Here is a 10,854-nt window from a genome sequence, read left to right on the forward strand (position 1 = left end):
GTCAAGTCGTTAACCATGTTAACTTTTACATACCGGGTGTCCTCTGAAACCACAAGGCCTATGAAACTGAAACTTTGGTTGAATGATCTTAACTATGGTGTCTCTAAACATTGCTCACAAAAAACTGTTCTGATTTTAAACATGGACACCTTGGCGGACGTATTTTGAAACCCATTGATTGGTCATTGACAAGCAATCGAAAACGCCAGGTGCTGAGATCTTTTCTAGTGTCCAGGTTGTTATTCATCCGATGGACCAACAGTGTTTACAGGTCTTTGAAGTGTTCTCACTAGCACTACTTTAATGTATAGTCACCCTGTGCACTCAAAAGTACCCACTCATCCGATGGTAGATGACCAGATGGTGGCAACAGGAATACTTTTATACACTCGAAACAAAGTATCAAAATGTTGGTGCAACCTGGGCAAGTGCCTTAGTCCAAATGTGCCTTAGTCCAAATATGCCCCGGTTCACCCAGCAGGAAGTTGGTACCTGATGTGTTAGGTGGGTGCAAAAATCTCTCTAGCACCTGGAGGCAGCTTAGATTGTATGCTACCCAGGGAGTTGAGAATGTTAACGGGAATGCATAAAGATCATCTGGCAAGGAACAAATAAACCACATTTGAGCAGAAACTAGTATCTGGATGTGGTAAATAATTCTTTTTTTCATGATGTATTGAAATGTAGTGTATTTGTAGTTTAGAGTGGGCCTAACATCTGTGCCACTTTTTGCAACAATGTGAAGTTTTACCTTGATTCCACCTTCACACCATAGTAGTTGGTATCGCCAAAGTGAAACTGCAATTTGAATGGTGTGTCAGTTGCCCTTCAGTTGGTCAAAGCCAAAAGCCATTGCTTCCTCCGCGTAGGCAAGGACTGGTGACCTACAGCACTTCAAATTGGGTCTCTTCCTTTGGTGAACTATTAAAAAGGTACATGACCCTATGATGCTGGAGGGCACGTGTGACCCATTCGTCTAAGGCGCAGGGATTGCTGTGCGGAGTTGCGTCCCTTGGACACGCCAGAAACCTGAATGTGGGTTTGAATCCCGGTTCTCCCAGATTATGTTTCTAGGTTTGTCAGCACCATACCCCAGCTCGTGGGTTTCACCGAAAAGGTAAACGTCTGAGACCTGCATCACTTCGGGCTTTCCTCCAACATTAAGCTGACACACCGATATAACAGGAATACTGTCAAAAGAAGCGATAAACCCAACTCACTCACTATGAAGGGGACGCTGGTTTTTGCGGTTGTAAGAGCTGTGCACTTTTACTATGATTTTTAACATCTTATTCTGTGACTGATGAAGCTGAAATTTGGCATGAAGTTTCCTTTTCTGAAGACATTATTTTGTTCAAATCAATGTGATTGTATTGTAATTTTTTGGTTTGAATATTTCAACCCCTATTTTTACATAAAGTTCTGAAACCTTTTCTTTGGAACTACAAGGCTAAAGTCACTATTTGAGCTGGGTATCGTTGATGTAATCATGACAGATTAACTATAGTAATATGAAAGAATCCGATGGTCCGTAAATATTTGTTTGATAGTACATTGTATGGGCCATCATGATGCACCTGTAAAGTTGACCTGTGAAGATCCGGGGTAGAATAGGTCTTCAGCAACCCATTCGTGCCGTAAAAGGCTTCTATGCTTGTCGTAAGAGGCGACTAACGAGATCGGGTGGTCAGGCTCGCTGTCTTGGTTGATGCATGTCATCGTATCCCAATTGCGTGGATTGATTCTCATGATGTCAATCGCTGGATTGCCTGGTCCAGACTCGATTGTTTACAGACCGCCGTCATATGGCTGGAATATAGCTGAGTGCGGCATTAAACAACAAACAACCAAACCTGTAAAGTTGCTAACTGATGCAGAACTACGGTGGCCCATACCCGCGACTGGTGAGATCATTTCCCCCTGTATACCTCTATATTTATCTGGCGGCCGCCAGATACCAGTACTTCCACTGATGAGATCTTATTCTCTGCTAATGGCTCATCAAGCAGGTGATACCTACTTTAGAATCAAAGTTCAATCTGACGGATACAATCTCCAACCTGTTGATTGCCAGGGCACTGATCTGGATGTAATTCTGCTCACACGTGGTATGCCAATTTGAAATGAAAAGTATCTGGCAAAATATTGAGGCATACAGTGAAAAATGATCTCACCAGCGGAAGTATCTGACGGCCGCCAGAAAAGTATTTAGCGGCCGCCAGATACAACATAGAGGTATACAGGGGAAAATGATCTCACCAGTGGCGGGTATTGGCCACCGTACAAAACAATGGTTTACGGGTTTCTATGTATTCATAGGCCTGTTAAACTTTACCATAAAATATGCCTGTTTTACAAACAATTGTAAAGATTTTTTTCAATGGAGGTAGATGAAGTCATTGGTGTTGTGTTTACATACGATAAAGGTCTACAACTTCTTAACTCACATGACGCAACCTGGGGAAGTCAGTTTGATTGCATCATTGTGCACGCGCGGCAACTGTTGGCACTTGAGTAAAAGAAGTCCGAACACCAGACTATCGTGGAGTTTGGGTACGACCCAGGAACGTTACAGTTGGCTGGAACCAAACTTGCTAGGATTTTAAGGTGATTCTCAATTTGCATGGCGCACAACTTGGATGTTTGGGTGTTTGCCATGCCATGGACAGCTGAGTGAGTGAGATTTAACTCCGCTTTGAACAGTATTCCAGTTATATCAGGGCGTGACAGCTTATTGTGGGAGGAAAGTCCGAAGTGATGCGGGTCTTAGACGTTAACCACTTAGGTGAAGTGTACGCTACCAGGACGCGACGTTCGAGATATGCCCTACCCTTTGTGCAAATGCATGGACGTAACGTCACGTTGCAACAGGATGAAGACCGCCCACATGTGTTGCAGCAGGCTTTTTGAGGCAGCGATATTCCTGTACTGCCATGGCCGTCTGTTTCTCCAGACCCCCCCCCCCCCCCCCCCCCCATATTGCATATTACGTGACCGGACTTTTCTCTTGTTTGTAAACAAACGCGCTTTTTCAGAAATCAGTATAGAACGGACTAATGCAAGTATTTGGGGGCGCTTTACATATTGTTTTGCATAATTATATAGATATGCTCCTATAACTGCGACAGTGAGTTGCATGACAATATATATATATATATATATATATATATATATATATATATATATATATATATATACTCTTCAAAAAAAAGAAATTTGACGCTGACTTTCAAAATGTAATATAATGCGATTGTTTCAAAATAGGACACAGAAACCATAACTGAAACACTGTTTGAAGATCAATGTACACAATGTTCAAAACATTAATCGTGTCACCTAGACAGACACACGTACACGATACAGTTAATGTCACAGGGGTACAGAAAATGTCAGTATCGGTTGTGCTCACCACGTGCATCAATCACCGCTTGACACCGACGACCCATAGATGCAATCAAGTTGTCAATAACACGCTGCTGGATGTGCTGCTATTCATGCTGAAGTGCATCAAGATGCGCCGGAAGTGTTTGGGGCGGTGGATTCCTTCTGCGAACGCGTCGATCCAACTTGTCCCACAGATGCACAATCTAGGACAAATCTGGTGACCGGGCTGGCCAAGGTAATGTCTGGATGTTGTGCTGTAAGAAGTCCTGACAAACACGTGCAATATGCGGTCAAGCGTTGTCCAGCTGGAACTGTCCGCCATGAACGTTCACGTGAGGAAGAACGTAAGGCTGTAGGATCAAGTCTCTGTGTAACGCACACCTGTCAAAGCACCTGCCACATGCACGTGAGGCGTCCTACCACCGTGATGAATTCCGGCCCATACCATGACACTCCCACCGCCAAATGGGACAACCTGCTGCACACAGTATGGGGCGTAACGTTCACCCCGACGTCTGTAGACACGTGCGCGCCCATCAGCACGTGTGAGTAGGAAACGGGACTCGTCAGTAAACAGTACATTTCTCCACCTTGCACGTGCCCATCTAACCCTCTGTTGGCACCAAAGCAAACGGTCCGCCAGATGACGTGGGGTCAATACATGACGTCGAACAGGTCTTTGTGCAAAAAGTCCAGCCTCCCTGTCTGTTGCGTAACGTTTGATCTGATATTCTGTGTACCCCAGGGATCTGTGTGGTTGTAGACGTGGCTGTGGTAGTGCAGTCTCGGAGGTGTCGCAGCCGGATGTATCGATCTTGTGCTTGGGTTGTCACCCTTGGTCTTCCAGACCTTGGTCTGTCGTCAACTCTGTTGGTGTTGTTGTATCGGGTCCACAGTGCGGAGATTGTCTGTCTGGATACGCCAAAGTGCCTGGCCACTTCTTGCTTCTTGCTCCTTGCTCCGCCTCTACTGCCGTTATAAGGATATAAGGACTGTATGAACAGCCGTTGATGTGGATTTTTATACCCATTCAGCAGGGGGGCCTGCATGCCTAAATGCAGAATCCTGTGCTGCACGTTTTTTACAGGCGGTTGCGTTTGGATGAAGCTGTAAAATTGATCCCCAAACGCTACGATTATGTGCTTTGCATGTGTTTTCGCGAATTATAGACACATCATCTTTCTGTTTGACCTATTTGGTTCTCATTTAATGTAATTATTTTAGATATTTGGCAAAAAGTTTTACATCTATGTCAAGTTTCTATTTTTGAAGAGTATATATCAAAGTGACCGTATCGCTAGCTCTCCGTTGGGCTTCGATGACAGCACGTGGAGCCGTACAACCAATGTAAACAAAGGATAACTACGCAAAAACAAGTAAATTTTCACGCATTAGCATACTTTCTTAATGAACCGTAACCATTCTTTGACATTTGTTTATGAAAATGTGTAGACTTGTCAAACGTGAAACGGATGAAAAGCATATGCAATATCTTGAATGGACTGTGAAAGATGTGACGAATCGTCACATGGCGCTGGCCTGTGGCAGAGGTACTATGCTGGCTGGCTGCCGGCCGCATGGAACTCTGGGTAGGAGAGTGTAATTCCATTGATCGGTCACAGTTCGCGAAAGGTCGTTCTGTCGTGACCCGTTATGGGATTTTTAATGAGATTGAAACAGAGCACAACAGAACCTACCAGAACAACCCGCTCCGGAAGAACGGTGAAGAGTCCGGAAAGATTCAGTGATTTTGTTAAATATTAAAATTCATTTTTCTATCAATGACTCAAAAGTTAATGTGTGTTGAATTTCATATGTGGAATGTGTTGTCAAGATTGACAAATGTGATTTGCATTGTGTTTGAATTTAATTGCATTGTGAAATGTGAAGTGTTTATTTTCAGGCAATTTCAAAGACTTTGAAATGAACTGTGTTAATGACATTTAAGTTTTGTTAACTTATAAAAGTTTTAACAAGTGTGCTCAGAGACTTTGAGAAAGACTTTAAACCAGTGAATGACAAAAAACAAGTTATTGAGCAGTAGCATTTTAATATTGCAAGTAGATAACTGTTGCTAGGTTTAGAGCCTCATCGAGAGGCTCTCTGACGTCATCAGTGTACCTATTGACCTAGTGTACCTATTGATCTAGTGTACCTATTGACCTTGTGTCAATAGTCGAGCTATTGTAATCCCCCGACACACCTGTGTAAATAATGTATTGAATAGATCGCCCGCACCCTGGTGCCACTCCTAGATGCCATTAACTCTTTTTTTGTATTGAATACCTCATACACCTGTGTCAATAACGCATTGAAAACGAATTGAATAGGTCCCCCGCACCCTGGTGGCCACTCCTAGGTGCCATTAACTTTTTGTATTGAATACCTCGTACACCTGTGTCAAGAATGTATTGAAATCGAATTGAATAGGTACCACACCATGGTCTCCACTCCTAGGTGTCATTAACTTATGGTTTGAATACCTCTCACACCTCTGTCAATAACATATTGATGTATTGTAAACTAGTGTCCAAAAGAAACGATACCACCTGTTTGCAACGACATAAAAGAAAAACTAAACAATGCAGAAGTTTAGGATTGGTGTTATGCTTTTGAGAAATCCTTTCACAACATCTGTACAAAAATTCCATTTCAATAAAATCTGTACAACCAATATGACAAGCCTTTAAAGATGGGTGGGGTCGAAAAATGAACATTTCGTTAGAGCACTGATCACAGAAACAACGGGAAATGTCACACCACACGTCTCAAAGTCAAGTCAGTAGCAGGTATGTCCACCATGAGCATCAATACATGCCAGAACACGCCTACGGACTGATGACGTCAAACGTCTGATGACGTTGGGAGTGATGCGTTGCCATTCCTCGAGGAGACATCGTTCCAAGTCCTGGACGTTGACTGGAGGCACACGGCGACGTCGGATTTGCCGATCGAGGTGGTCACATAAGTGCTCGATGGGATTCATGTCCGGTGAACATGCGGGCCATGGCAAAACCTGTACGTTGGCGTTGGCAAGGAAGTTCTGTGTCAATCTTGCTGTGTGTGGCCTTGCATTGTCATGTTGGAAAAGGAGTCCACGAGGCTGTTGCTGAATAAAGGGCACCACAACAGGCCGTAGGATGTCATCAAGATAACGCTGTGCATTCAGGTTTCCACGAATTACGACAAGCATCGTTTTGACGTCACCACATATGCCACCCCAAACCATTAACCCTCCACCTTCAAACGGCCGGACCTGTTGGATACAGTTAGGCGCCAAATGTTCACCAACTCGTCGGTATACAAGCTGCCGTCCATCGTTTCTGAAGATGAGGAATCTGCTCTCATCAGAGAACATAACACGTGCCCAGTCCCGCCGTTGCCAACGTCGAACTCGCCTGGCCCAGATCAGTCTGTTGTTCCGGTGTCAGGAGCGGTCCGCGTTAGGGATGACGTGGCTTGATACCATATTTCCGTAGTCTCCTGTAGACGGTCTGTCGACTGATCCTGTGTCCCAGTGCTGTAGCCGCCGTGGACGTCGCTGTTACGGTGCGGTTCCTCAGGTGTAATACCCAGATGTAACGATCTTCACGGGGCGTGGTTACTCGTGGTCTTCCACTCCTGGGCCTGTCTGACGTCTGACCTGTCTGACGTAACCGCTGCATCAACCTGGTGATAGTGATGCGTGCGCAGCCCAACCTTCTGGCGACGTCGATGTGTGACGCTCCTTGTTGGACCATTCCAACGGCTCTCTCTATCGATGGCTGTCAAACGTGGCATATCTTGTGTTCTTTTTGTTGCTGTGATATCAACGTGTTTGATCAGCCGTTTTATACAGTTTTTCTGCACGTGCAGAACATGCTAGAGAGGGAAATGTCACTTTCACGAAATTTACGTTTTTTCCCGGAAGTGATCACGTGTTCCCGGTATTTTTTATCGACTATGCTGTGTTTGGGATGTGCAATACGAATTGGCATGTTTTCATACTTGACAATTCACCTAGTAAAAAACAATTTTAAAAATAAGTTGGTATCGTTTCTTTTGGACACTAGTTTAGTTGTGATTATGTTGAACACTTTGAACTCCCGTCAATTCATTATATTGTCTTCAATAGTTTGAAATACAAAACAATTTTTAGTGTAGTGACTCACTTGTTCTCTGACTAGATGGGATTGAACGGGAAACAAATGAGCTAACACGCAGTACACATCATCCATGTTTTTAATGTTCAATAGACAACGCTTTTTCGGAGAGGGAGGTAGGAACTTCCGCGAAAAGGTTGAAATTTGACCACGCATTATTTAACGCTCAACACTGTTTCAAAATTTAAGTTTGAACTATCCCCTTCGTAATTGTCCATCAGTTTCATTATTGTATTTGTGGCTTCGATGTACAATGCATCCAAATCATCAGCCTGTGTCGTTGGAGACATTTTCGTTCTAAAGTAAGGTTCAGTAAATGAAGTCAGTCGGTCTGAGTTGGTTTTGCTGAATCTTAATTGGGTACAAAGTCCCCATTTGATGGATCGTTTAGTTTCAATTTCTGTTTTCAAATGATGAACTATGTCAGGTTGAATTTTCACAAAATAATAGTACGGATCATTTCCTTCTTCACCCCTAGGAATAAAATCAAATTTACTCACATCCTCATTCAATGCTTGTCTGGAACATGATTGTTGATTATCTACATTAGTTTTCCTACGTTTAGCTGTCCCTCCACCACTTTGTTGATGATTTGAATGTGATTGTCTTGTGTGTTTGTTGAGAGCTTTTAGTGTAGGAAAGATTTCTGAACATACATTACAAGTGAAGGTTTGACAAGAAGATGCATTTTGTGTATTGTGTTGATGATTAGTTCGTCTATGTCTTAGCAAATTATTTCTGCATGAAAAAGATGAATGACAAATGTCACAGTCATAATTTCGTGGAAAAGGTCCACAGTTTCTCTGATGTCTAACAAGCGATTTTTTGCAAAAAACAATGTTTTGTATTTCAAACTATTGAAGACAATATAATGAATCGACGGTAGATTTCAATATGTTATTGATACAGGTGTACGAGGCATTCAATACAAAAAGTTAATGGGCACCTTGGAGTGGCACCAGGCTGCGGGGGATCTATTCAATCCGATTTCAATACGTTATTGATACAGGTATACGAGGCATTCAATATAAAAAGTTAATGGGCACCTTGGAGTGGCACCAGGGTGCGGGGGACCTATTCAATGCGATTTCAATACGTTATTGACACAGGTGTACGAGGTATTCAATACAAAAAGTTAATGAGCACCTAGGAGTGGCACCAGGCTGCGGGGGATCTATTCAATTCGATTTCAATACGTTATTGATACAGGTGTACCAGGCATTCAATATAAAAAGTTAATGGGCACCTAGGAGTGGCACCAGGGTGCGGGGGACCTATTCAATTCGATGTCAATGCCTTATTGACACAGGTGTACGAGGTATTCAATACAAAAAGTTAATGGCACCTAGGAGTGGCACCAGGGTGCGGGGGATCTATTCCAATTCGATTTCAATACGTTATTGACACAGGTGTATGAGGTATTCAATACAAAAAGTTAATGGCACCTAGGAGTGGCACCAGGGTGCGGGGGATCTATTCCAATTCGATTTCAATACATTATTTACACAGGTGGGTCGGGGGATTACAATAGCTATTCAATCAACTATTGACACAAGGTCAATATGTACACTAGATCAATAGATACACTAGGTCAATAGGTACACTGATGACGTCAGAGAGCCTCTCGATGAGGCTCTAAATCTAGCAAAAGTTATCTACTATTGCATTTATTGCAATTCATTATCATTTGTTTAATGTTGCAATTAAATTAGGACATAAACATACTGTGTTTTCAAACAGGTTCAAATGTTAAATTTAGCGCGGTTAAATCTACAGAAACCTAGCTCTACATTGAAAACGCAGTATGTTTATCTCCATTTAAGAATTGACCTTCACTTTGTGTGAGTTCATTGGAGTATGAACCGATATAGAGTGAGGGCCAAATATTGTATGAACGTCGTCGCAAGATCCGACGTTCATACAGTTTGGCCCTCACTCTATGAAGGTTCATACTCAAATGAACTCACACAAAGTGAAGGTCAATTCTTATAATTTCTTTATCACAATTTCTTACCCCAAAGGATGTAGGCCAAGATCTAAATACAATTTTATTTAGTACGTGTGACGTCCTGTTTCCACTGACAGCCATACAACAACCAGCTACATTGCGGAGTAAAATAGTTCCTCAAAAAGAGAGGTGACATTGGCGTATGGATGCACAACATGCTTTTCAGAAACATCTTACGCAGCACATGTATTCAAATCATATCCTCATTAGATGAGAAAGGTCTGTAAAGAACTACCTCAGTAAGTCAGTCACAATGAAAGCGCGTCGTAATACATTTACATCAAGTACAAGACGTCAAAATGGCCGACACGATAAACGTGACGGGAGTTGTTAATGAACCTGTGACGGTTACATGTGTTAGTCATCATTGATCAACTGGCCGATCATTGAAAGGTGAATAAAGATGCGTCAAACAGACACTAAGGTAAATTCATAGATTGCTGGAGACGGTCAATGTCAGCCCAGACACGGATTAAGTCGATACTACGATAGTTTAGATGTGCATTTCTTCGTTTGTTCATTAGGATAGGCCGCAGCGAGGATATTCGTGAACAATCATGCAGTCACGCTCTCTGACATTTCTCAGCGTATACTGAAACGCTGAGACCAAGAATAAAGGTTCTAAATGATCAGAAAGAATGTATACATGTTTTCGTGGTAGGGAATTCTCAGGGGTTTCCCCAGGAATGTGGAAGTAGTCCGTCAGTGTTTACGTCATTTCATGAACACGGGGCGCGTTGCAAGCGACGAATCGCTAAGAGAAAGCAAATTCATCGCTCACGGGGTCTGCAACAGTTCGAAGCGCTTGCACACTCTTCCAAAATGGCGGCACAACTACCGCTTGGTTGCCTTGACGTTTGTTTGTTTGTTGTTTAACGCCGCACTCAGCAATCTTCCAGCTATATGACGGCGGTTTGTAAATAATCGAGTATGGACCAGACAATCCAGTGATTGACATCATGAGCATCTATCCACGTAATTGGGATACGATGACATGCATCAACCATGTCAGCGAGCCTGACCATCCGCGTAATGAAGAACGTAATAGAAGAGGCTCGATGACGAGCTGATGAAATTTATGACTACTTTGAAGATGTGGAGAAGACTGAGGATGATGGGGTGTTAGCTACCTTTGCTCATTTTCTCGTTGATCCAGTCAAGAATTCCTTGTTCTGCTGTCAAAGTAAGCCGCCATTTTGGTTTGAGAACGAAGCGACCTTAGTCAGCGATTGTTTCGCTTGCAAGCGGCTGAAAGTTAGCGCACTGTTGTAAGGCGAATCACTGTACATCGCTTACAAGCGATTGGCGCTTTGCAACGCA

This window comes from Haliotis rufescens, unplaced genomic scaffold, assembly GCF_023055435.1.
Source record: "Haliotis rufescens isolate VD_foot unplaced genomic scaffold, xgHalRufe1.0.p SCAF_16, whole genome shotgun sequence".
In the NCBI taxonomy this organism is placed as follows: Eukaryota; Metazoa; Mollusca; class Gastropoda; order Lepetellida; family Haliotidae; genus Haliotis; species Haliotis rufescens.